A 26613-nucleotide genomic window follows, 5' to 3' on the forward strand; every position below is an offset into this window, starting at 1 on the left:
TTCGACATTATCAAGGTATAAATTATCTTCCTCTCTCTCGTACCTTCCTTTTTGTAGTTAGATCGGAGGTTAGTAGGTTAGTTTGTCATTGATCGGAGCACGGGAGGCTCCGGCGTCCTTCCCCGGCGAGAACAAGCAACCCTGGCCCTTTGGGCCGAGTAGAACTCGGGCCTCAAGCCCGTTAAGCCCAATCCACCTATTTTATTTATTTATTTTTATTTTTATTTTTCTATTAAAAACCCAAAAGGACCAAGGCCTTTGGGCAGAGAAACCTAGGGCCCTTGGCCCGCTAAACCCCCCAAACCACAAACCCTTTGTATCAGGTATTCGGGCCGTGTGGAACATGGGCTCTAAGCCCAAAACCCTAAACCCAATAACCCTACACTTTTGCTTTGGGCCAGGCTTTCAAGCCCAGGCCCTTTGACCTAAAATTTTGTGATCTGATTCTGTTCTAATTAAGATGATTTATTTGTTTTTTAAAATTTTAATTATTTCGTATTTATTTTGTGATTGCAGATGTTTAAATGATGGAGAGGTTCGGAAGCTGTTACTCGGAGGAGACATGTCTGTATGAGGGAAAGGTGTCTGCACTGCCCTTGCTATCTCAAATGCCATCACCAATCTCTCTGGTTAGTCACATTCCTCTTGGAATATGCTTATTCTTATGTGATGTTGGCTGATACCTTGATGAATCAACTTAATTAAAAAATGTGAGATGAGCAAATTGAAAAGTCTACTTTCTTCTCATATGCATGCTTCTTGGCGGGGCATAACTAATCGCATCAGATCTTCTCAAATAAAAAGGTGAAAAGTGCAAAGTCAATGCTTGAAGTAATTAAGCGGTGATTAATGCTTACCTCAAGGTATGACCAGCCAAAATAGGGGCCTCGTTACAACCTAATTAGGTTAGCTTAAAGTTGATTCACTTAAATTTTAGAAACCCAGACATCATTATATATGTTGATAATGACTCACAATCCTGTCTTGATCTTCTAATCTATAAGTTTTCTTCTTGCTCTTTTCGAATTCCATTTTGCCAGTTTTTGGACCTGCAAATACATGAAAACAAAATTACTAGTTCAAGTTAAGTAAAAGAGGGGTTGTAAGTGTGTAACTGAAAAAAATTGCAGTGACATGGAAACAAAACAAAAAGGAATATCAGTGACTTAGAAGCTATAGCTTCTCTTCAATTGTTGAAATTTGCATAACTCTAGCTTTGTGGGTCAGTTGTCATAATTGTTTCTAGCTTCTTTCTAGTTTCAATGCATACAATAGCTTTCAGGTAAGTTTTAATCCACGTTAGCGGTTGATTCGTAAAATCCCATGTAAATATAGCACCGCCTTAGTTTTGTCGTCATCCTTAATCTAAGTCATTATAAGCCAAATCTGCCGCCTTTGACATTACATATTGGATACACACGACATGGTACAAAAAATCCCAAGTTGTAACTCTTCGCCACAATCCAAACATTGTGTGTGTAATGTATTTTTATTGCCCTAAGATATCCAAATGAATTCGTTGCACCATCATAATCTTTTGCTATAAGTCAAAGCAATGCACCTTTCATATAAAATAAACTTTCTAGATAACTAAAGAATTCAATGTATTTATGCAACATTGGTTCTCTTGAATGTCTGACCTCACCATGCAAGGGCATGTAGTTCACGCACAAATAACCTCTAGACTTGCGATCAAATAAAGCGGCATGTGACCGATCATCATATTCAGGAGTCAACCTTTTCTTCTGTCATGTTGGCTTGGAAACTAAAACCAATATAATACATTACTACTTGAACATGATTACCCCAATATTTTACAACTGAAAATTTTTATTCACGTATACAACTGAAAATTTTTATTCACGTACTTGCTGCTCAATGCCTATAATGTTGCATCAGTCCTAGTATATAGTTTCAATTGATGCATAATTTGATACCTTCACAACGCCGCCTATTGCATTTTCAACTTTATAAATTCATAGACCTGTACGCCAAAGTTGAGTTGATTAATTTAACGATCATGTAGTATTAAAACGATTATCTTTTACCTCAACTTTTGTATACAGAGTCTTCAAATTTATTAAGTGCATTGCTTTTACTTATAGTAAAAGATTATGGTGGTGCAACCAAGTTCATTTGTATGTCTTAGGGTAATATAAATACATTTCACACACATATTCTATATTAAGTACATATATATTTTTTTATTTAGTTTTTCCTTTAATATCAAATTTTCAGTTCATATGGACATGTTATGCAATAACACTATTTGGATTACAACTTGAGATTTTCTATACCATGTCGTGCATTAAAACCGCGAACGTGGATTAAAACTGACCGCGAACGTGGATTAAAACTGACCTGGAAGCTATTGTATATATGCATTGAAACTAGGAAGAAGCTTTTCTTCTCAAAAAAAAAAAAACTAGGAAGAAGCTCAAAACAATTATGACAACTGACCCGCAAAGCTAGAGTTATGCAAATTTCAACAATTGAAGAGAAAACATAGCTTCTAAGTCACCGGTATTCCTTTTTCTTTTGTTTCAATGTTACTACAATTTTTTTCACTTACACACCTACAACCCCTCTTTTACTTAGCTTGAACATTGGGAAGTAAGCGTAAACAAAATCTTCCAGATATTTATGCAATATCAGTGCCCTAGAATGTTTAAATTTCCTTGCAAGGGCAAGAAATAAGCACTCAACCAAAACCGCCTTTTAATCAACCAATGCAGCATCTTTTTGGTATATTGAGTCGAAATTTAAGAATAATACAACACATATTTGCTTATAAAACAGCTAACTAATATTTTACGAACTTGTAAAATTGTTATCAAACAAAATTTTCACATGTTTGCTTATTATGACCATCTAGCGCCAGATCCAATAGCATCAAAAATTGATACAGACCACTATTTAATAAATTTTGATTTGACAACCTGTAAACAAAATTAAAAACGATTAAATAAAGTCTTTTGAATTAATGAACTATTTATTTTAATACATGTCACCCATTCCCATAAAGAAGTTTGCAATTTGAAGACATCTCTCCTCATCATTCTTTCAAATTGTCTTCTTCTTTGTGGGAAATGACTAATATGCATTAAAATGAAAAGATTTATTAATTAAAAAGACTTTAATCAATTTTAATTTTGTGTAAGGGTTGTTAAATATATAAATTTGAAAATGAATTAAACATCGACTCAGGTGATGCAATTGGATTTGGCACTGAAGTGACTTTAACGGTCTTTTAATAAGTATGTGAAAATTTTATATGATAACAGTTTTAGAAGTTGTTAAATATGGTTAGTTGCTAAACGAGTAACTATGCTCTATGTGTTGCATAATTCTTAGGTTACGACCCAACATAACCGAATAACAGGATGTATCTTTAGCATATGTTGCGTTCACACATGCTGACTTGGTTGATCGAAAGAGGGGTTCGTTGAGTGTATATATTTTTGCGGAGATTTGACATTCTAAGGTACTAATATTGCATAAATATCTAGATTTTTTTTTTTGCGGAAATTATAAATCCATTTTAATCCAACAATTATCAATGCATTTCGAAACTGGAAAAAAGCATGACATCAAACTTACCCAAAATATAAAGTGTCACAAGTGCTAGCAAATCTCAGATTTATTAACTGAGCAACCAAAATACAAAATACTTTGTTAGCCAGGAAAGGCCTAACGGAGCACCACAACTGATAACAAAAGCACCACAACTGATAACAAAACGAAATCGTTAGGGTTTTATCCAAATTAGTAAAAATCCAAAATAAAATTGAAAGACAACCATTATAAAACACACCTTAGCTGAATAACATCTGTTCCGCAACGATCTGATGACAGGTCGCGACCAAAACGGGCTGGAAAGCAGCCAAAATTCAAAATTAAACATAAAATTCAAAATTCACAACGCAACAACCCGAATTAAATACAAAATCAAGGTCCTTTAAGAGACATAAGCTTAAGAAGGCGAAAATTTGAAACCTTTCGAAAGCGCATAAATAGAGAGAAAAAAGAATTGTGGGAAAAGTTGGGAAATTTACCAGAGGGGTTTAGATGGAGGCGCCGAGAGGAGCCGATCGGCAAGGCGGATTGAAGCTCAAAGGGCCTAACTTGGACTCTTCGGCCGTGGCGAGATTTAGGGTTTTTCCATAGACAGGAAACCTAGATTCGGAGACATGAAGTATAACAATTATATATAGGGATAAGATAAGGACAAAGATTTTGAAGATATTTTTACATTAGTTTGTACCCTTTAGATCTTATCATATTCAACAGTCTTGATCAGAAGTGATAAATACTTTTAAAATTTTAAACCAAATAATGTGGTTGTAGATGATTGAATTATTATCTAAATGTCAATTAACGTGTTTGTTTTCTTATCAGTAGTTGTATTAAGCTATTGAAATTACACTTAATTACTTCCTTCTTTCGGTCAACATGGTGATTAAGATTTTATGTTCATCTACCACTTTATATCAAGAACTGCGATTATTATTTAAAAGAACATTTATTTATTCTATCTCCAACCTTTACAAGAAAATTCAAAACGGGTTATCATGCATTTCAAAGATCGAACTGCCCGCGATCGTAAACCACGTTGGAGCAAAATACAATGAGAATCTATTTTTAATTTACTACTAGCGTATATGCACCAACAAAGTGAGAATTTTTTTTTTTTTTTTTTTTTTTTTTTTGAAATAGAAGGAGAGAGGAAGAGAGTGATAGAGAATGTGGAAGTGGAAAGTTTTTTATTTTTAATTAGAAATATGTTAGGATTACATGTAAGTGAAGCTTTAAAAAAAAAAAAAAAACAGTAAAATTTAGTTGTGGAAAATTACATTTTTGCCCCATATTTCTTATTCATGTTCTGTTTGAATTATATGATTAAACTGGTAATTTCATAACATTTTATATGATAATGAGTGTTTTATTAATTAGTAGAGATTATTAAAGAAGAAAGTAAATTTAAAATTATTACATTAATTTAATAGAAATATAGTTTCAAACCAAAAAACTTAACACACTATTTCAATAGAACTTGGATCCTCTCCTGAGCCCAAGGAGAGGATCCTCTTGATCAAAGGACTTAGGCCGTAGGATAAAAAACCAACGGTTATAATTATTATAATTTTAAAAGAACTTTTTTATTTGTAGCCGTTGGATTTTTATCTAACGGTCAAAATCCTTTGGTCAGGAGGATCTAGGAGTGGGTTCAAAAAATCGAAAAACGAAAACCAAACTGAACGAAAGCCCAAAAAAACCGAACTGAAACTACCAAACCGAACTGAACCGAATTTGGCTGGTTCGATTTCGGTGTTTGAGGTCCAGAAACCGAACTGAACCGAATCGAACCGTAAAAAAAAATCATATATAAATACTAAAAACATGTTGACGTCAGGGTTTGAACCCCTTCCCTCTAGGTTAGAGTTAATTGCTACAAGGCAACTTGACTGTAGGCTTTGAGTTGTTATAAAATTTCTTAACTTTACAAACCTTAGCCGTCTCACTCCCATACCATTTCCCATTTCAGGTCTCAAACACTCACTCTCTCTCTCCCCTCTGCTGCTTCCTCCTGCCTTTGCTTCCTTAGTCAGTCTCTCTCTCCTTCCTTCCTCTCTTCCTCCAAATCACTATCTCTCCAGTCTCCAGCCTTCTCATGTCCTCCTCCTCTTCTTCCAAACCATGACTTTCCCTCGCCCCTTTCAAATCGGAACCCTCTCCAAATTGGAAGATTCTCATCCGGATTTTCCAATCTCTCACAGATAATTTTCGAATCGAAACGAATATGATTTATAATTTTATATTATGATTTACTGAATTAATAGACTATATAATTAATCAATGATTTCTCTTTTGTTCATATATGTATCAGCAGCTCCTAGTTTGTTTCCCACGGTTTTTTTCAGAAACCTTTGAAAATACAACCCTAGTTAATAATTGGTTTTGTAAATTCCATGAAACCAACAAATATTGGATTTGTATTTATAAATTATTATGTGCACAGCTAATGTCCAAGTAAAATGGGTTTTTCTTTTAATTATTTTGTTGGGATTTTGCCTATTATAATCTTCCAATTTGGCAGCAGATGCATAGGTATTGCCATGGCTGACGAGTGACGAGATGTTTGGGACTAAAAACAAACCCCCAAGGTAAAAATCTTCCTGGATGGCTGCTATTTAGTTCTACTGGGTTTATTTAGTTCTACTCGTCTCGTGGAACAGCTCGTTCCACCCATTTTAGGCGCACCAAACGTGGAACGGAACGTCTTGTCCCACTCTGTTCCGTCCCGTCTCACGTACCAAACGGTAACTCAATAGCTGCCAGCTGTCAAACCTTATCTACAATGGTACTTTAGCCTTAGATCACAAAGGAAAATAAAATAAAAAAGAAAAAGACAAAATCTTTTTGAGATTCTGACATAGTCACACGTATTGGACCTCACGTACTTTCTTAATACGAACCGCTGTTTACTACACTTCCCGCCAAAAACAAACATAGAGATAAGACGGTCCCAGCAGTAAGAGACCTTTATTCAAGGACGTCGTACTTAATATATTTCTCCCCGAAGAGAATTTTCTGTAGACACCGAAATTTCAGTGAAATAAATATTAACCAATGTATTAAAATTACAACATTTATTCATTTCACTTACATCACACATTCATTTCACCTACATTACACATTTACTTCACCTACCAACTCCACTCATTTCACCAAAAAAAAATGGATGGTGGTGATTCACTCTCTTGGCCTATAAATAACCTTCTCCATCAAGAAAAAAAAGAAGAAAAGAGAAGGAATTTTAGAAACCTACACCAAAACCTTGAACCCTTGAAACTCTAAAGCTCTCAAGAAAATCCCAAACGATCAAGAAAACATTTTTCGTTCTTCGTCAAATCCTCCTTCAAGGTCAAGCCCCAACGGCCCTTGAAGAACTTCCACCGATTCAAGATCAAGCCCTGACGGCCCCTTGAAGAAAGTGTTCATCATTCATCATCCGTTCATCCTAAGATCAAGCCCCAACGGCCTTTTGGATCAACAATCTTAACAAACCTATACACCCATTCTTCAAGATCAAGCCCAACGCCCCCTTGAAGAAAGTGTTCATCATTCATCATCCGTTCATCCTAAGATCAAGCCCCAACGACCCTTTGGATCAACAATCTCAACAAACCTATACACCCATTCTTCAAGATCAAGCCTAACGCCCCTTGAAGAAAGTGTTCATCATTCATCATCCGTTCATCCTAAGATCAAGCCCCAACGGCCCTTTGGATCAACAATCTCAACAAACCTATACACCCATTCTTCAAGATCAAGCCCAACGCCCCTTGAAGATCCATTCATCAACTGTTCATCCCTAGATCCAGCCCCGACGGCCCTTTGGATCAACAGCTCATCCACAAACCTACACCCTACGAAGATAGAATCAGAGGATCCAATTACAAAGAGATTGTAACCCTAAAAATCATTAATATAAAAAATATATTTTGTACACTTATTCTTGTTTCTTGTTTCAGGAATTTTTCGTGTTTACAAACTTGGCACGCCCAGTGGGACTTCTCTACCTCTCATCTCTATCCTCAAATCATCGAAAAATGCAAATGGCATCAAGAAAAGATCAAGCTGTTCCCGCAATCAAAGCGAAGAACAAGAACATCATCGCCGCAAGTGGTGATATTTTGGGCATCACAACCTGAAGTAAGGCAAAAGATCTTTTTGCCGCAGCTTCCGCCCCTGCATTAACTCTGTCAAAGGAACAAGAGCACCTGAGGCACGAGCCTGTGATCACCATAGCCTCGCTAAGGGCGTCAAGAGGAGAGAGCCCGAGGAAATACTCAGAGTCCCTACTCTCCGACGCTGATTCGAGCGGTAGTACAACCATGCAAGTCATGACCACTGGAGCAACTTCAATCGAGGAGCAGCTAGCTCAGATGAATGAAGCAATCGCAAAGCTCACACGGACTGTAGAAGAGAAGGACTTACAGATTGCCGCACTTGTCAACCAACTAGATGCGCTGCCCGACGTGAAAGTCGACCCAAATATTGGCCTAGTAAAGAAAGAAGTCGACGAAGAAGAGGAGCCTCCATCGGAGAAAGCCGAAGAGAAGCTGAAGATAGACCAAGCAACGGCGTTCATGAGATCTCTCTCTATCCAACAGCTACAGGAGATGATTGCAAGCACTATCAAGACACAGTACGAAGGAAGCTCACATGACTCCGTACTGTACTCAAAGCCTTATTCCAAGAAGATCGATGCTTTGAAGATGCCAAGGGGTTATCAACCCCCAAAATTTATGCAGTTCGATGGAAAAGGCAACCCGAAGCAACATGTCGCCCATTTCATTGAAACTTGCAACAATGATGGGACAGAGGGGGACTACCTCGTCAAACAATTCGTGCGTTCGCTGAAAAGTAATGCTTTTGACTGGTACACCGACCTCGAACCCGAGTCTATCAATAGTTGGGACCAGCTAGAAAGGGAATTCCTCAACCGCTTCTACATCACTCGCCGTACTGTAAGCATGCTAGAGCTGCCCAGTACGAAACAGTGGAAAGATGAACCTGTCGTCGACTACATCAATAGATGACGCTCCTTAAGTCTAGATTGCAAAGATCGGCTTTCTGAAACCTTTGCCATTGAGATGTGCGTTCAAGGCATGCACTGGGGGTTACATTACATCCTCCAAGGCATAAAACCAAGAACATTCGAAGAGCTAGCAACTCGTTCCCACGACATGGAGCTGAGTATAGCTAATCACGGGAAAAAGGAGCCGATTATTAACTTCAACAAGGATAAAATATTCGCCCTAAATGTAGACAAGACCGGGAAGAAGCCCGCTAAGGAAGCTTTCACCGTCAACACTACCCCCATCAAGACCTCCTCAGCGCCCATCAAGATCTCCTCCAAGAAGAAAGCAAAGGAGATAAAGACAAGTGAGCCTTCTCGCACCCAAGACAGATACAAGAGCACCTTGAGAGAGTTGGAACAAAAAACTTACCCTTTTCCTGACTCTGACATGGCTGCCATGTTAGATGACTTGCTGGAAAAAAAGGTGATTGAGCTACCCGAATGCAAGCGTCCTGAAGAAATGAATCGCACAAACGATCCTAGGTACTGCAAGTACCATCGTATTGTGAGTCATCCTGTTGGTAAGTGCTTCGTTCTTAAAGAACTCATCATGAAGCTAGCACAACAAGGGTAAATTGAGCTCGACCTTGAGGACACGGCCGCAACGCATACCATTACAATTGCGTTTGGATCGTTTAATCCTGTGCTTCTCCAAGCGACACCTGACCATTCCCGTGAATGCTCAAGCTGCACGACACCTCCTACACAACCATCACTGGAGGGAAGCGACCAAGATGCACATGCTGATAATGAAGAAGGATGGATATTGGTAGCCTACAAAAAGACAAGGAAACCAAGACCACGAGTCATACAGCCAAATGTGGAACAAAGAAGAAATCACCACGGCCGCAACAATGCGAAGCCTAAAAGAAACATAAAGCATGATAAAACAACATATGCTGGGGAACCTATGGAGCAGGAGCCACGCATTCCCGTTTCCTTGCGTGAGTACTTCCCGAATGACTTTTTCCAACAGTGCACTACCGTGGCCTGTCACATGGTTGAAGTAGAAATAGAAGAGCCCTCAAAAGGCAAAGCTATCGCCACTGAGGTAGAAAAGACCCTCACACCTGAAGAAAGTCTGCCAACACACTTTAGCATCGAGGAAGCGCTACCATTGCCAAAAAAGATGCGAAGAGCACTAGCAGCAGTCTTGGCAGGTCCCGGCAACCACGAAGTGCAAGAAAGTAACGACGAAGGCTCGAAGCTTCAGCCACATGAATGTGCCACATGTTGTGCCACCCATGACGTAATTAACTTCACTGACGAAGACCTACTGTTGGGATCAAAGCCTCACAACCGTCCTCTCTTCGTCTCCGGTACATAAGGGAATACAAAGTCAACCGCATGCTTGTGGATGGTGGGTCGGCCATAAACATCATGCCAAAATCAACAATGACCATAATCGGCATCAAGGTGAATGAACTATCCCTGAGCCGTCTGCTGATCCAGGGTTTTAACTAAGGAGGACAAAGGGCGATGGGCATGATCCGAGTAGAGATGACCATTGGTGAGCTCAAATCAAGCACGATATTCCACGTGATTGATGCAAGAACTTCCTACAGCTTGTTCTTAGGAAGACCTTGGATCCACGCAAATGGGGTAGTGCCGTCCACCCTTCATCAATGCCTAAAATTTTACCAAGAAGGAGTGAAGGTGATCCAAGGTGACACCAAGCCATTCACCGAAGCCGAATCACACTTTGCAGACGCCAAGTTCTACATGGATGAAGACATGGTACCCGAAGCCCTTCCGGAAGATATCAGATCCACGGGCAAAGCAGCACCTAAAAAGCAGGAGTGGCAAGTCTTGCCTAAAAAGCAAAAAGAGCAGACTGTGCCATCTTCAAGCAAAGACGATAACGAGTTTGCTAAACCTGCAACAACCAAAGGGAGTAGGATGCTGTCAGAAGGACCGAACGCACCCATATTTCGGTATATCCCGATGTCAAGAAGAAACAATGGTCAATCTCTATTCGAAACTGGAACAAGAAAAGCCGACACACAGTGGCACACGGATAATGTGAAGTTGCTCAAGACAAATGCAGTTTTGCCTTTGACACAGCTAGGGGGTGTTAAGGTCGCAAGACTACCACAAGGCTTCATAAAAGCTCTAGCAAAGAAGGTGGAATCAAGCTTTCTTCCAACCAAGAGGACCGAGGAAGGTTTCGACCCTAACGCCTACAAACTCATGTCAAAGGTCGGGTACGACTTCGCTTCTTCTGCGGTGGCTGGAAAGAAGGTTTCAAACACTGTCAATGATGAAGAACGTAACCTCACCAAAACTCAAAATAAGTTGAAGGAGCATGGTTACGGAGTTGACAACAACAAAGCCGGACTTGGTTTCACACCAAATGCACCTATGATGATTTCAAACAAAGCGAAAAACACTAGCACTCAATACGTCAGCGTGAGCATTGAACAAGACCAAGAAGAGCCTAAACCCTCCTCTCGGACGTTGGTCTTCGATAGGATGAGCCATTCAAGCTCCAGAACTTCAGTGCTTAATCACATTGGTGGTCAAGACCGAACCTCTGTCTTCAAGAGGCTTAACGCGCCAACATCCCAAAGCTCTGTTTTTGAAAGGTTATTAAAGCTTAAGAAACAAAGCAACACAGTTATCTCTCCTCTGCGACGATCAGCTTCAGAAAGATTTGAAGATAATGAGAAGCCTTTTGGAAAGAGGAAGACAACACCAAAGGAAGAAAAGCTCGATGGGTTAGGAGAAAAAGACGACGTTCGAAGCTTGATTCCTTCAAGGATGAAGTGCTAAGCAATCCTAGAGGTCGACACAAAGGGACCACTGAAAGTAAGAAGGCGTACTATCATCCACACCAGACAATCATTATGCCAACAAGCTCGAAAAGACAGCACTGAAGAGGAGGTCCAAGATGTTTTCTATATCACGATTCAAGAAAGTAAAGAAGACGAAATCCCCGAGGAAGATGTCACTGCTGCACCACCACAGCTCGAAGATGGGGGGCAAGCCACAGTCGATGATCTCAAGGAACTCAACTTAGGTACAAGCAAGGAACCAAAACCTATCTTCGTAAGTGCATTATTAAGTACAGATGAGATAGAGGAGTATTATCAGCTGTTGTTAGAGTACAAAGACGTCTTTGCCTGGACCTACAAAGAAATGCCCAGCCTGGACCCTATCATCGCTGTTCATCATCTTGCGGTCAGGCCTGGAACATGACCGATAAAGCAAAATCAAAGACGCTATCGATCTGAGCTTATCCCACAAATCGAGGTCGAGATCGACAAGCTAATCGAAGCAGGCTTTATTCGAGAAGTGAAATACCCCAAGTGGATCTCCAACATCGTCATTGTCCTTAAGAAATCAGGACAAATACGTGTTTGTGTAGACTTCCGGGACCTCAACGATGCTTGCCCAAAGGACGACTTCCCCTTGCCAATCATTGAAATCATGGTGGATGCAACCACTGGCCATGATGCATTATCATTCATGGATGGCTCTTCTGGGTACAATCAAATTCGCATGGCCCTCGAAGACGAGGAACTAACAGCCTTTCGTATTCCAAAAGGTATCTATTGCTACAAGGTGATGCCCTTTGGTCTAAAGAACGCTGGAGCTACGTATCAACGCGCAATGCAGAAAATCTTCAATGACATGCTACACAAAAACGTAGAATGTTACGTAGAGGATGTGGTGGTTAAGACGAAGAAAAGATCAGACCACTTGAAGGATTTACGAATAGTGTTCGAAAGGCTGCGAAAATACAACCTCAAGATGAACCCGTTAAAGTGTGCGTTTGGCGTCACCTCTGGAAAATTCCTCGGCTTCATCGTCAAGCACCGTGGTATTGAAGTAGACCAATCAAAGATCAAGGCCATTCAAAGCATGCCCGAGCCAAGAAACCTGCACGAGCTGAAAAGTCTACAAGGACGGCTAGCTTTCATCAGACGCTTCATCTCCAACTTCGCAGGGCGTTGTCAACCGTTTAGTCGCCTTATGAAGAAAGATGTTCCATTCGTATGGGACAAAGCATGCCATAATGCTTTCAAAAGCATAAAAAAATATTTGTCAAGTCCACCTGTCCTGGGGGCACCTGTGCCCGAGAAACCGCTCATATTGTATATTGCTGCTCAGGAAAGTTCAATCGGAGCACTCTTGGCACAAGAGAATGAATCCCAAAAAGAAGGATCACTTTACTACCTCAGTCGAACTCTCACCGGCGCTGAGTTGAACTATTCCCCAATAGAAAAGATGTGCCTCGCTTTGGTGTTTGCCATTCAGAAACTCAGACATTATATGCATGCTTACACCATCCACTTGGATGCTAAAGCCGACCCTGTCAAATACGTTATGTCTAAGCCAGTCTTGACAGGGCTACTCGCTAAATGGGCTTTGCTTCTTAATCAATATGAGATCATCTACATCCCAGCTAAAGTCGTTAAGGGACAAGAGCTAGCAGACTTCCTTGCCGATCATCAAATCTCGGCTGATTGGAAAATCTCAGACGACTTGCCTGACGAAGAGGTGTTCTACATCGATATTTTCTCGACATGGACGATGTTCTTCGACGGATCTGCACGAGCAGACAGAGCGGGGGCATGAGTAGTATTCATGTCGCCACAAAGGCAAATACTACCTTACTCCTTCCAACTGAATGAGCTATGCTCCAACAATGTTGCTGAGTACCAAACATTGATCATCAGGCTCTAAATGGCGATCAACATGGAAATCACAGCTCTTGAGGTATATGGCGATTCCAAGCTCATAATCAATCAACTCTTAACTGAATATGAGGTGAGGAAAGATGATCTCGTCCCATACTTCCGGCTAGCGACCCAACTGCTACAAAAGTTCGAAGCTGTGACACTAGAACATGTGCCAAGAAAGGAAAATCAAATGGCAGACGCTCTCGCCAATCTAGCCTCGAGTATGACACTAGGAAAAGATGAAGTTGCAGACGTGCCAGTTTGCCAAAGATGGGTGATTCCGCTTGTTAATGAAATGTCACTAGATGATACAAATGTCATCTCAGTATTTCCAGTCGATGCTGAAGAGTGGAGACAGTCGCTGATCGACTACTTAGAGCACGGAAAGCTTCCAGATGATCTTAGACACCGTTCCGAAATACGTCGACAAACACCTCGCTTCCTTTACTACAAAGGAACACTCTACCGACGCTCTTTTGAAGGAGTGCTCCTGAGATGCCTAGGTGAGGAAGAAGTTAATCAAGTCATGGAAGAAGCACATTCAGGTGTGTGTGGGGCACATCAGTCTGGACCATAGCTACATTTCCAGCTTAAAAGAATGGGTTACTACTGGCCGAGCATGGTGAAGGACTGCCTGGAACAGGCCAAAAGGTGCCAAGCCTGCCAATTCCACGCCAACTTCATACATCAACCGCCTGAACCATTACACCCTACAGTTGCTTCATGGCCGTTCGACGCATGGGGATTGGACGTTGTAGGACCAATTACGCCAAAGTCATCTGCAGGGGAAACTTACATCCTAGCTGCAACAAATTACTTCTCCAAGTGGGCTGAAGCCATACCTTTAAGGGAAGTAAAAAAGGAAACTGTTGTTTGTTTCATCAAGGAGCATATCATCCACCGATATGGGGTGCCTCGCTACATTATCACTGACAACGGAAAACAGTTCTCCAACCGACTCGTGGACGAGCTTTACGACAAATACAAGTTCAAGCAGCACAAGTCTTCCATGTATCATGCTCCGGCCAACGGCCTCGCGGAAGTATTCAACAAGACGCTGTGCAACCTCTTGAAAAAGGTAATCGGCCGAACAAAGAGAGACTGGTATGAAAGAATAAGTGAAGCACTTTGGGCATATAGGACTACACATAGGACTCCTACCCAAGCTACACCTTATTCTCTCGTATATGGCGTAGAAGCTGTTCTACCGCTCGAAAGTCAAATCCCCTCACTAAGGATGGCTATACAAGAAGGCTTGACTGATGAAGAAAATGCAAAGTTGCGCCTTCAGGAGTTGGAAGCGCTGGATGAAAGAAGGCTCGAAGCTCAACAACACTTGGAATGCTACCAAGCACGGTTATCCAAGGCATTCAACAAGAAAGTCCGCCCAAGGTCTTTCCAAGCCGGAGATCTCGTGCTGGCATTGCGTAGGCCTATCATTACAACTCATAAGACAAAAAGCAAGTTCACATCAAAGTGGGATGGACCCTACGTAATACAAGAGATCTACACCAATGGCGCCTACTTAATCATGGCAGAAGACGGGTTGAAGATCGGCCCCATCAACGGCAGATTTTTGAAGCGCTACTACCCCTAAAGCAAACACACCACGCTCCTGGCCCGCAAGAGCATAAACTGTGTACGGCAAAATCATCATCAAAACCATCACTCATTTGAACTACGTCATGACTTGATCCCTCCTCAACCAAGGGTACGTAGGCAACTTGAAACTTCAAAACTTCAAGTACAGTCACATAAAAAAAAAAAAAAAAAAAACACTTTGAAGAATAAAGAGCAAATTCAAGAATGCAAACATTTTATTTCTTTAAAGGAAAAAGTCTGATTACAAAAGAAAAAGGGCAGAAGACACTACTCGAAAACTATGTCCCTAAAACTAAGGAGGCGGTCTTCAAGCAAGCCTTCCAAAGCCTTCAAAGTCTCTACCTCGGTGAGAGACAGGATGGGCAACTCCATAGCCATGTCTTTCTCTTGTTCTAGGCGTGAAATCTCCTCTTGGCATTGAGAAAGTGTAGCTCCCTGCTCCCTGAGAACACTTTCAAGTTTTGATGCCTCGATGCCCAGCTGTTCTTGTTTTCGCATCAACGTATCTAGACGTACCCGGACGGAAGCTAAAGAAGTCTCTGTAGATTGATAATCTCCCGAAGCAGCTTGCTGAGAAGACCGGGCTTGGGTTAGTGACAAGTCTATTGCAGCAAGTTGGTGAGCTCTAACATCTGGACTCAACTTCTTCGAGGAAATAACACGCAAGGAAGAATACTCAGTTGAGGCAGCCATAAGTTCGGCAATCTTGATCTTCAAGGATGAAGAATCAATGTTAAGATTGTCAATTGCAGAAATAAGTTTCGACAAGTCCTCCTTAAGCAACGCAAGGTCCTCAGACGGGCATTTTGAAATCCTCCCTTCAATATGGCTCTTGATATCCATTGCCGCACGAAGATTGATGCGATGAATAAGCTGCTCAGTACCACTAAGGTTTGGCCCCCTCAGAGAGATCTCAGAGCTAGCTGGCAAAGGTATATAACGCATGACGGGATCTTGCATGCCTCCACCTACACACGGCAAACTTGGGAAACTTGACGAACTTGGGATAAGCTCTGTACCAGGTGGATCCCCAATCTCCTCACCTGTAGGTAGGTCGCCTCCAAATAGCATCTCCGTATAAGAATAAATACCTGTGGTCGCCAAGTCAAAAGAACAAGAAGGCCCAACCTAAAGAAAACAAAGAAAGCTGTTAGAAACAAAAGCTAGAACAATGAAAGCAGAAGAAGTCATAAGAGAGAAGAAGATGCATACGTCTTTCTCAAACGACACACTGCCATCGAGTTGAGGGAGCCTAAACACTTCTTTCTTCTTATGACGAAAATTGACATCGCTATCGGCCTGAGCGCCTTCAAGACGTCGCTTGTTTAAAACTTGTTGACCCTGCCGCAAAACAAGTCCATCTTCGTGCGAATCAACTTCATCACCAGCCTCTTCAGATACATCCAGATGTTGAGAAGACAAGCGTGGGCATTGAGGGACTAAAACCACTGGTCTATCTTGCAAAGTAGCAGCACTCGCGCAATCAAAAGATATCAGTTGTGTAGGAACCATAGAACACCCCTCCTTCAATACATTAAGGTGTGAATGAGAAGAATTGGTACCACTTGCCATCCCCAAATTCTCATAATATACCTTTGACCACCAACTTACGTAAGCACGGGTCACTGGACTACTCTTGAACTCGTTTTTGGCCGGCAGGGTGATAGAAGCATTTGTACATGCACGGGTACAAGACTCCTAATGCATATACACGGCTTGCAAGGAGTCTAATTGGTTTTTTTTCCTTCAGCTTGCCTGGCACATTTTGGACAAAACCATATTGCCTGCTGAAACGGTGGGGACTATACGGCTGAACAATGCATCGATCTTCTGATGCGAGCATTATACGCATACAGATTAAACCCTATTTGTGACAATTGTAGTAATGATGTAAGTAGGGATCGTTCTAACCGGGGATTAACTAGGGATGCTAAACACTTGACTTAAATAAATAAAACTAACTTTTAAAACACTAAGACAAACTTAAAAGACTCAAAACAAGTTCAAAAGACTCCAAATACTTTAAAAACATAAAATAAGACAAATCAAATGATTAAGACTTAACAAAATAAGGGGGGGGAAGTTTGATTTGACGAAAATTGAAATAACAAAACAAGTTAATAAACTAAGCAAATTGTAAAACGAATAAACGTAAATATGAATGTGATGAAAATATGGATGATGGAATAGCCAAGGGGTTCTTCTCCACACATGTTACACTTGCAAACAAAATTGATTCTCAGTTGGTCTTTCGATAAATTATGAAACTCAATGCTCCAAGTTAATTAGGTCCGCTTAAATTAACTTTCAAATTTCCCTAAATTCATTGGATTGAATGGAATACGCATTACAACCAAATTATTCTTAATCAAAGTCCCTAACTATGGAATACGCATGATAGAGACATTCAACAAAGATCATTAAGTTCAATGAAAATTATAAGTGTTGACGAGGCACTCGTTACTATGGAATACGCATGAAACTTATGCCAAGAATTCGTTTAACGCGATTGTTTATAAGCAACCTCCACTACTTGTGAATATAAGTTCATAACGATTAGGTGAAACTCACTTATATTCTAGCGTCATATTCATGCATGAAAATTAAGCTTGCAATCTTAATGAACATACATAAATAATTTATCAATCAAACAGTTAAACGAATTGAATCCACAACTTATGAAATACCAACCAAAAGTAATCAATTCATATTGCAAATATAAACATAGTTTCGAATCACCCCCTAGCTAAAGGGGGTTTAGTTCCTCATAACTTTGAAATCAAAGAAACACCTAAACATTCCAACAACTCAAACGTGAATTGTATGAACGTTTAGGCACTCTTCTCTTCCCTTCTCATACGTACAAAACAAAGAGAATTAAATTTAAACTTTGAAATCAAAGAAACACCTAAACATTCCAACAACTCAAACTTGAATTGTATGAACGTTTAAGCACTCTTTTCTTCCTCGTTGTTGTAGCACAAGGTCTAAGGTGAGCTTTGGGGATTATGTGAAGTGTTTTGGAGGGATGGGAAGTGGTTGGATAGTGGCTGCAATGAAGGAGAAAAACTGCACAGAAAATGGAAGTGTTTGTAACTGAAAATGTGTATGGAAGAGTGAATGAATTTTGAGGAGTGTTGGATGCTTATTTATAGGTGAAATGGGGGAACAAAAGAGGGAATATTGCAGCTAGGAGGGGATGAATGATTATGGGTGCATGTGTTTGGAATAATGAAGGGGGAATGTATGTAATAAAACAACTAGGAAAAGTTATGGAAAGTTGGAAATGGGAGTGGGAACTCACGGCATTGTTGGGTTGTTTATGGGAGAATAAATGTATGATAATGGCTAAATAATTAAAGGGAATGAATGGGAGTGACACTAGGTTGGTTATGCATGTGAATGCAAGGAGGAAAGCTGAAAATGCAAGGGAAGCTCACGGCACAATGTTGTTTTGCTTCTTGAAATGCATGTGAATGCATTTGAGTGTAATATGAAAAGAATGACTAATTAATGTATGTAGGGTTGATATGCATGTGAATTAGGTTGGAAAGAGGTGGAAGTGGAATGTTATGCAATGATAATGTCTTGTAAAGATGCTAATAAATAATGCATGTAGGGTTAGCTAGGTTGGCTTTGTTTGGGTGCATGTATGTTAATGGTGGTTTTGCATGTGAATTGATGGATTGTTTTTGATGGAATGGATGGTTCTTTGCATGGCTATAAGGGATAGAATAAGAGAGAATGGGCTAGGCCCTTTGTTTTATGTCCAAAGTGAAAATAAGGCCTTCAAATTCGTCCAAACTTTGGCTCCATGGATAAGCTATCCAATCCATGCCCAAAAATGCTCCAAATGGCCTCAAAATGCACTTTCTTGCTCCCTAAGCCCTTAGAACCTGAAAACACACAAAAGAAGCATAAAGAACTAAAATAACTAAAGAAACATAACGTAAATGTACGAGAACAAGCCATTTAAGTCGCATGAATATGCTCCTATCAAATACCCCCACACTTAGCTTTTGCTAGTCCTCGAGCAAAACAGAATAAAAACAAATAAACAAAACGACACTAAACACGTAAAACACAACCTAAACCTTCCAACAACCGTCTTAGGGATTTCCAATGCACATGACATGTTAAAAATCATCATTCTCACAGATTTTTAGTCATCTTCACACTTAAGTACATTCTTAATCATAGTCACCATATACTAGTTCACAATTAAGCATTTAAAACCATGTTTTGAATGTAGTAACATGCCTTAGAGAATTTGCTCAATTCCTTACAAGATATGCACTCGATTTTCACTCAGAATTTCTAACTACACACCCTAATCTAGTCATATGTGAGAAGATTGATGTAAACATGAAAACGAACACTCACATATATGTATCATAAAGAGAGCAATTTCTGGAGTTAATAAGCATGTTTAGGTATGATCTCATGAATGGAATGCTACTACTTAGAATGAGAACCAGTGATTCCATAAGCTCATATCAATTTCAAACTCCGCAAATTGAAACACATAACACTCAAGATAGAAGTTGAGGGAGGTAACGGGGCTAAGGGTAATGGTTTAACAAAGAAAGGTAGAGTACACAAACGTTCTTAAAGCAATAGTGAGCAAAGTATTGAATTAGGCACTTAGAATTCCCTTTAGAACGCAGAAGTTAACTTTGAACACCCAAGGGGAAGTCACAACACTTAGGGCCATATTCAAACTTTTTGGGCCCTTTCATCAACAATCACACTTGTGAGTCCATTCTCACTTATTTTCACTCTTTTTCTTTTCTTTTCTTTTCTTTTTTTTTTTTTTTTTTTTTTTTTTTTTTTTTTTTTTTTTTTTTTTTTTCCCGTGCCTCCTTTAAGACTTAGGCACATACATACACACAAAAATCCCTTCCCCCACACTTATTTTCTGCAACATATTAATAAAAAGGAATTCAATTAAGTCATGCTCACTATCCTTTAAGAACAAGGGTATAGGAAAGTCCTACTCTAGGCTAGGTAAGGGGTGATGTGGGTTAACAAAGAATAAAGGCTAAACGAGGCTCAACGGGGTTAAAACTTACAATAAATACGAAATATGGGAAGTAAGGCTATTTGGTTATGGTGGCAACTACACAACTTCATCTTGATATATGTTATGCAATTCAATGTCATGCTTTGAATGAAACGGATATAAGTTCTAGCATTTAGTTCTATCATGATACAATTGCATTCTAAGTAGTAACCAAGCAAGGAATAATGAGATCATGCAACAACTTTAGAAAACAAAGAATCACAGAAAATAACTCTCCAAAGAAGGTAATGGCTCGAGTCTCACAGGGTTGTAGCGTTTGTTTGAGTTCCTTCCTTCAAGCATGTTACAAAAACGAATTTTTCTTTTATGATTGCATGTGAAGTCATATATTATAACCATAACTAAGCATAAACCAAGAGTAAATCAAACTTTTCTCTATGTTTATAACTCTTTCTAACCGTCATGCAATTATAAACCAAATCCTTAACATTGTGTTGGAAGGTATCCTAAGACACAAACTCACAAAAACGACTCAAACACTCTTTTTAGGCTTTTCAAAACAATTTTTCAAATTTTTATGTGCTTTTCGGAGTTATAAAACAACACACACTAAAATAGTTTTAAAACAGTGAGAAACAACATGTGAAGTGATAGGTGATAAAATCCAACGAATTTGCATCAAATATACTTAGTTACCCCCCCACACTTAAATCAAACATTGTCCTCAATGTTTTAAGCATAGATTCACACAAAGCATAAGTAAATACACAAAAAGCACTTAAACATACTAAACATGGCAAAATGTAATTAACAAAGAGAAGAGTTTAGGGACGCAAATCTGGTTATGGAGTGTAAATTCCATCTTCTCTTTGTTGATTGCAATGAGGCTTGATCTTGATGATCCACAGGCTTACTCTCGAACTGGTTTCCGCCCATCATTGATTTTCCTTTGTGCTACTGGGCTGGAGGATTCTTTTGGTCTTCCCCGAAGGTCTGAGCTTATCCCTTTTGTCTGTTTCTTTGTTCAATCTGTGCAGGAGTGGTCCCTTCTCTGGAAGTGTATCAACCGTTGAAGATGACTACTCGAGAGCAACGCTAGGTAAGCAATCAGGAATAGGTTCCAGGCAGTTGGCTCCAGATCGGAAGACTGACTCCAAGTGCCGGCTGATTGCTTCTTTCACTTTGCCATGCGAGTAAGAACAAGGACAAAGAAAAAGACAGGGAGAGAGCATGATATGAGATACTTTTGCTTTTGACCTTGATGATATGAGATACCTTTGCTTTTGAAGAAGCGGTGAAGGAATCAGCGCATGTATTTCCTCCTGGGTCATATGTACTCCAGGTATCTGGTATCATCTTTGGGGAAGAAGAAAATTTTGAGTAATTCAAAAGGCTTTGCTGGGAGTGCGCCCTCAGAGGTGAGAGAGAGTTAGGCATTTTTCTTCAGGTTTACCCTGCCATAAAAGACGAAGGTCGACATTTATAGAGATAATATCAAGTGGTGGTACTTTTTACCTTCGTCGACAAACGTTTTGATCCCGCAAATCCGGCTTTTTGAAATAATGGCGCCTCTTCGATCTCTGAACACGCCTCTTCGATTTCTGAGCAGGCGCCCCTTCGAGTGCTGAACGACACGTGGTAGTGCAGATGCGGCTCCTTTTGACAAAGCTGCACGCGTCTTCTGAAAAGCTGAGAAAGTGTCGCCGAACTTTGCGCTTGTCGGCTAAAGACGTGTAATTGAGATGATGGCCTCCACGTGTTATCAGCTTTGTCAGATATCTTTTGACAAAGCTGAACGCGTTTTCTGAAAAACCGCGAAAGCGTCGTCGAAATTTGCGGAGGAAAATCCGGATCTCTGAATCGGTGGACGCGTCGCCATGGCTTTTTATGGAGCTATCGATCACCCCAACAAATACACTCTGAAGAAATCCCATTCTTGAAAAATCGACTCCGGCCCTTTGAGAATTAACTCCAACCACCCCTTCTTTCTGAACACTTTTGAAAAATGGCAAACTCATCGAACCTTAGCTTGGAATTGAGCCTTAGCAGTGATACGGGCGCGCCGCGTCAAGGTAACGTATGGCGCCCTTCTTTCTTTTCTTCTAACGGTCCTCTCACAGGTGAAGACTCCGTGATGCAGGACGCCACAACAGCTACAATAGTAGCTAGGAACCTCCTCACTCCGAAAGATAGTAGGCTGCTGTCAGGACGGTCCGATGAGCTGGCCGTTCAAGAGTCCCTCGCACTTAGTGTTCAGTGTGCGAGTTCTGTGTCCAACATGGGCCAACGCCTGCTTGCCCGCTCCCGTCAGGTGGAATCATTGATGGCAGAAGTGGAAAGTCTCAAGCAGGAGATCCAGCAGCTGAAGTATGAGAATAGAAGTTTGCACGTGCTTGCAAACAACTATTCGACGGGCATGAAGAGGAAGCTTGATGAGCTGCAAGAGTCTGAAGGTCGGATTCACAGTGACCGTCAAAGGTTCTCGTCTTTCCTCCAGAGGCAACTTTTTCCTGGCTCATCCAGCGCTTGGCCAAGTATTGAGGCCTGGAATGCTCTATCTTCGATGCCTTCTGTTCCAACGCCTTCTGTTCCTACGCCTTCCGCTCCGATGCCTTCTGCTCCTACGCCTTCCGCTTCAAGAGTAAAGCCACGTAGTGGGGCCTCAAGCAAACACCCTTTGTGAAGCACCATCTTTCTTTGTTTAGCAGTGCCTATCAATAAATCAAACATTTTCTCAATGTTACAATCATAGACTCACATAATTAATAAACAAACAAACAATAACAACTAAACAACCTAAGTAGCGCTAAGACACAAACAAACACCAAAATGACTCAAATGACTCTAAAAACACATATTTTTGGGTTTTTCAAAAGATCTTTTTTTTTTTTTTTTTTTTTTTTTTTTTTTTATTTTTTTATTTTTTTATTTTTTTTTTTATCAAATTTTCGAAGTTTTATACCAAGACACTATAAAACACTCTAAAAACGCTTAAAACAGCAAGAAACAACATTCTAAGTGATAGGTGAATAAATCCCACGAAATTCATGCAAATACAAATTGTTTACCCCCCCACACTTAAATCAAACCTTGTCCTCAATGTTTTAAGCAGAAAGTCACAACAGAGCAAGCAAATAAACAAATACGAGAAAGAAAGCAAAGTAAGGCAGTAAAGAAAAAGAAAGGAATAAAAATAAGTCTCTTAAAGGGGTTTTTCAAGTTCTTCTCTATTCGGATGCATGGGTTGCCTCCCAAGTAGCGCTTTCTTTTACGTCTTGCAGCCGGACGGTACCTCCGTTTAAGCTTGACTAGGTTCCACGGCATGGAGGGGTACCTCCTCCACGACATGCTCCTCAAACATCTCGTAATAGGGCTTCAATCGATGCCCATTCACTTTGAATTCTTGCTGCGTCCTTGAACTTTTGATTTGCACTGCACCATGAGGGAAAACATTAGTAACAACAAACGGGCCAATCCATTTAGAACGCAACTTACCAGGAAACAACCGTAGGCGAGAGTTGAAAAGTAACACTTTCTGCCCAACTGTGAAGGTCTTGGTTCGAATCATTTTATCATGGAATGCTTTGGTCTTGGTTTTGTACATCCGGGCATTCTCATAGGCTTCATTCCGAATCTCCTCAAGTTCATTCAATTGGAGCTTCCTATGAACTCCCGCTGCATCTATGTCCATGTTGAAAATCTTCACGGCCCAATGTGCCTTGTGCTCTAACTCTACGGGCAAATGACATGGCTTACCATAGACGAGCCGAAAAGGTGACATCCCAATGGGTGTTTTGTATGCCGTACGATATGCCCACAGTGCATCATCTAAACGTAAGCTCCAATCCCTCCTTGTTGGTCCAACGGTCTTCTCCAAAATTTGTTTGATTTCTCGGTTAGACACCTCGGCTTGGCCATTTGTTTGAGGATGGTAAGGTGTGGAGACCTTATGGTTGACATGGTACTTTCTTAGCAACGCCTCAATGGTCCGATTGCAAAAGTGAGACCCTCCATCACTTATGATTACTCTCGGCATTCCAAACCTAGCAAAAATGTTAGTTTTCACGAAATCTGCAACCACCTTAGAATCGTTAGTACGGGTGGCTTTTGCTTCCACCCATTTAGAAACATAATCAACGGCTAGCAAGATATAAGTGAAACCATAAGATGGAGGGAAAGGGCCCATGAAATCAATGCCCCAAACATCAAAAATTTCAACATTAAAGACAGGGGTTTGCGGCATTTGGTCCTTGGTACCTATGTTACCCATTCGTTGGCAACGATCACAAGACATACAAAAGGTTCTAGCATCCCTAAATATAGTCGGCCAATAAAAACCACACTCTAAAACCTTGAGGGCAGTGCGTTGTGTGCCAAAATGACCACCACATGCATATGTGTGACAAAAGCTTAGAATTGAGTGAAATTCAGAATCATGCACACATCTACGTACAATTTGATCTGAGCAATACTTCCACAAATAAGGGTCATCCCAAACATAGAAACGTGCATCATTTTTAAGCTTATCACGTTGGTGCTTGTTTAGTTCATTTGGAATTTGTTTAGCCACCAAGTAATTCACTAAATCTGCATACCATGGTTCACTTACCTCAATGGAAAGCAGCTGCTCATCGGGAAAAGTTTCAGGGATAGGTACGGCATGTTCATGCTCCTCGTGGATCATTCGGCTTAAATGGTCAGCCACTACATTCTCGCTTCCTTTCTTATCCCGGATTTCAATATCAAATTCTTGAAGAAGAAGAATCCAACGGATAAGCCTCGGCTTTGCTTCCTTTTTCGTGAGCAAGTACCTCAAAGCTGCATGATCAGAATAAACGATTACTTTAGTACCAATTAAATATGAACGGAATTTATCTAAAGCAAAAACCACAGCTAGAAGTTCTTTTTCCGTCGTGGAGTAGTTCAATTGGGCATCATTGAGAGTCCGAGAGGCATAGTATATGACATGCGGCCGCTTGTCTCTTCTTTGTCCTAGAACAGCTCCTAATGCATAGTCGGATGCATCGCACATGAGCTCGAACGGAAGGCTCCAATCTGGAGGTACAATAATGGGGGCCGAGACTAGCTTCTCCTTGAGTTGGTTAAATGCCGAATTACACTCTCCATCAAACTTGAATGGCACATCTTTTTGAAGCAATCGGCAAAGAGGGTTGGACATCTTGGAGAAGTCCTTGATAAAACGCCTATAGAACCCTGCATGGCCAAGAAACGAACGTACCTCTCTAACCGAAGTAGGAGAGGGTAAATGACGTACAAGGTCTATTTTTGATTTATCTACTTCAATTCCTTTTTCTGAAACAATATGTCCTAAAACTATACCTTGTTTCACCATAAAGTGACATTTCTCCCAATTCAAGACAAGGTTAGTTTCAACACATCGTTTCAAAATTAAGGTCAGATTATCCAAGCAATTATCAAATGAACTCCCAAATACACTGAAATCATCCATGAAAACCTCAATGATCTTTTCAACAAAATCGGAAAATATACTTACCATACACCTTTGGAAAGTGGCCGGTGCGTTGCATAAGCCAAATGGCATGCGACGATAAGCAAATGTTCCAAAGGGACATGTGAATGTGGTCTTCTCTTGATCATCCGGGGCTATCACAATTTGGTTATATCCAGAGTATCCATCAAGAAAACAGTAAAAGGCATGACCGGCTAACCTTTCGAGCATCTGGTCGATGAATGGCAAAGGAAAGTGATCTTTCCTAGTCATGGCATTTAGCTTCCGGTAATCGATACATACTCGCCATCCAGTCTGAATGCGTGTAGGCACGAGCTCATTCTCATCATTCTTGATAACAGTTACTCCGGACTTCTTGGGAACGACTTGAACTGGAGAGACCCAACGGCTATCGGAGATAGGGTAGATCACTCCGCAATCCAAAAGCTTGATTATTTCCTTCTTCATCACTTCCATCATCGGAGGGTTGAGACGGCGTTGAGCCTCTCGGGATGGCTTAGTCCCCTCCTCAAGAAGTATACGGTGCATGCATGTGGTAGGGCTTATTCCTTTAATGTCGGCCAAAGTCCACCCTATGGCCGTTTTGTGCTCTCGCAGCACCCTCTCAAGCTTCTCCTCCTCCATTGCCGTGAGACTTGATGAAATGATGACGGGCAATGTTTCGCCTTTTCCCAAAAACACATACTTCAAATGGTCCGGCAACGGCTTAAGTTCAAGCGATGGTGCCTGAACAACAGAAGGTAGCATCTTAGTGGAAACTGAATTTGAAAGTGAGAGTGGAACCTTACCATATTGTTGTGGTAATGACTCAAGGGCTGCCACAACCTCAATTATTTCTTCACTAGAACCCATTGCAAAGAATTCCTCCTCCTTGCCGTGGCCTTGCATTGGCCCAAATCCTTCATTTTTGCGCTCTATGGCCTTAGTGATGGTTGTTTCCAGGGCGTCCTCATTCAATTCTTCAAGGTATACCTGCGCCAAAGAATCGATAACATCAATGGAAAAACAAGAATGGTCATCAACGGGATATCTCATAGTTTCAGAAATATTAAAATCAATCACTTCCCCATCGAATTCCATTGTCAAGGTGCCTTTGTATACATCAATCTTCGTTCGGGCCGTCTTCATGAATGGCCTACCAAGGAGAATCGGCAAAGATGTAGAA

General features: G+C 40.6%; 1 long non-coding RNA gene, 1 other non-coding gene and 1 pseudogene across 2 annotated transcripts; 1 reads left to right on the forward strand and 2 right to left on the reverse strand.

Annotated features, from left to right (window-relative positions):
* Positions 1-3608: 3608 nt before the first annotated feature.
* On the reverse strand, positions 3609-4201 carry LOC137740320 (uncharacterized). Its single transcript, XR_015966728.1, has 3 exons — positions 4056-4201; positions 3815-3872; positions 3609-3707 (listed from the first exon to the last, which is right to left on the reverse strand). It is a non-coding gene; the product is annotated as an uncharacterized LOC137740320 (transcript).
* Positions 4202-8753: 4552 nt separating this feature from the next.
* LOC148694131 (uncharacterized) lies at positions 8754-13336 on the forward strand (annotated as a pseudogene).
* Positions 13337-15979: 2643 nt separating this feature from the next.
* Positions 15980-16436, reverse strand: LOC148694132 (uncharacterized). The gene is made up of 2 exons (XR_015966314.1): positions 16147-16436; positions 15980-16062 (listed from the first exon to the last, which is right to left on the reverse strand). It is a non-coding gene; the product is annotated as an uncharacterized LOC148694132 (long non-coding RNA).
* Between the last annotated feature and the right edge of the window lie 10177 nt (positions 16437-26613).

This window comes from Pyrus communis, chromosome 9 (assembly GCF_041283825.1).
Source record: "Pyrus communis isolate YQ-2024b chromosome 9, ASM4128382v1, whole genome shotgun sequence".
Taxonomy (NCBI): domain Eukaryota; kingdom Viridiplantae; phylum Streptophyta; class Magnoliopsida; order Rosales; family Rosaceae; genus Pyrus; species Pyrus communis.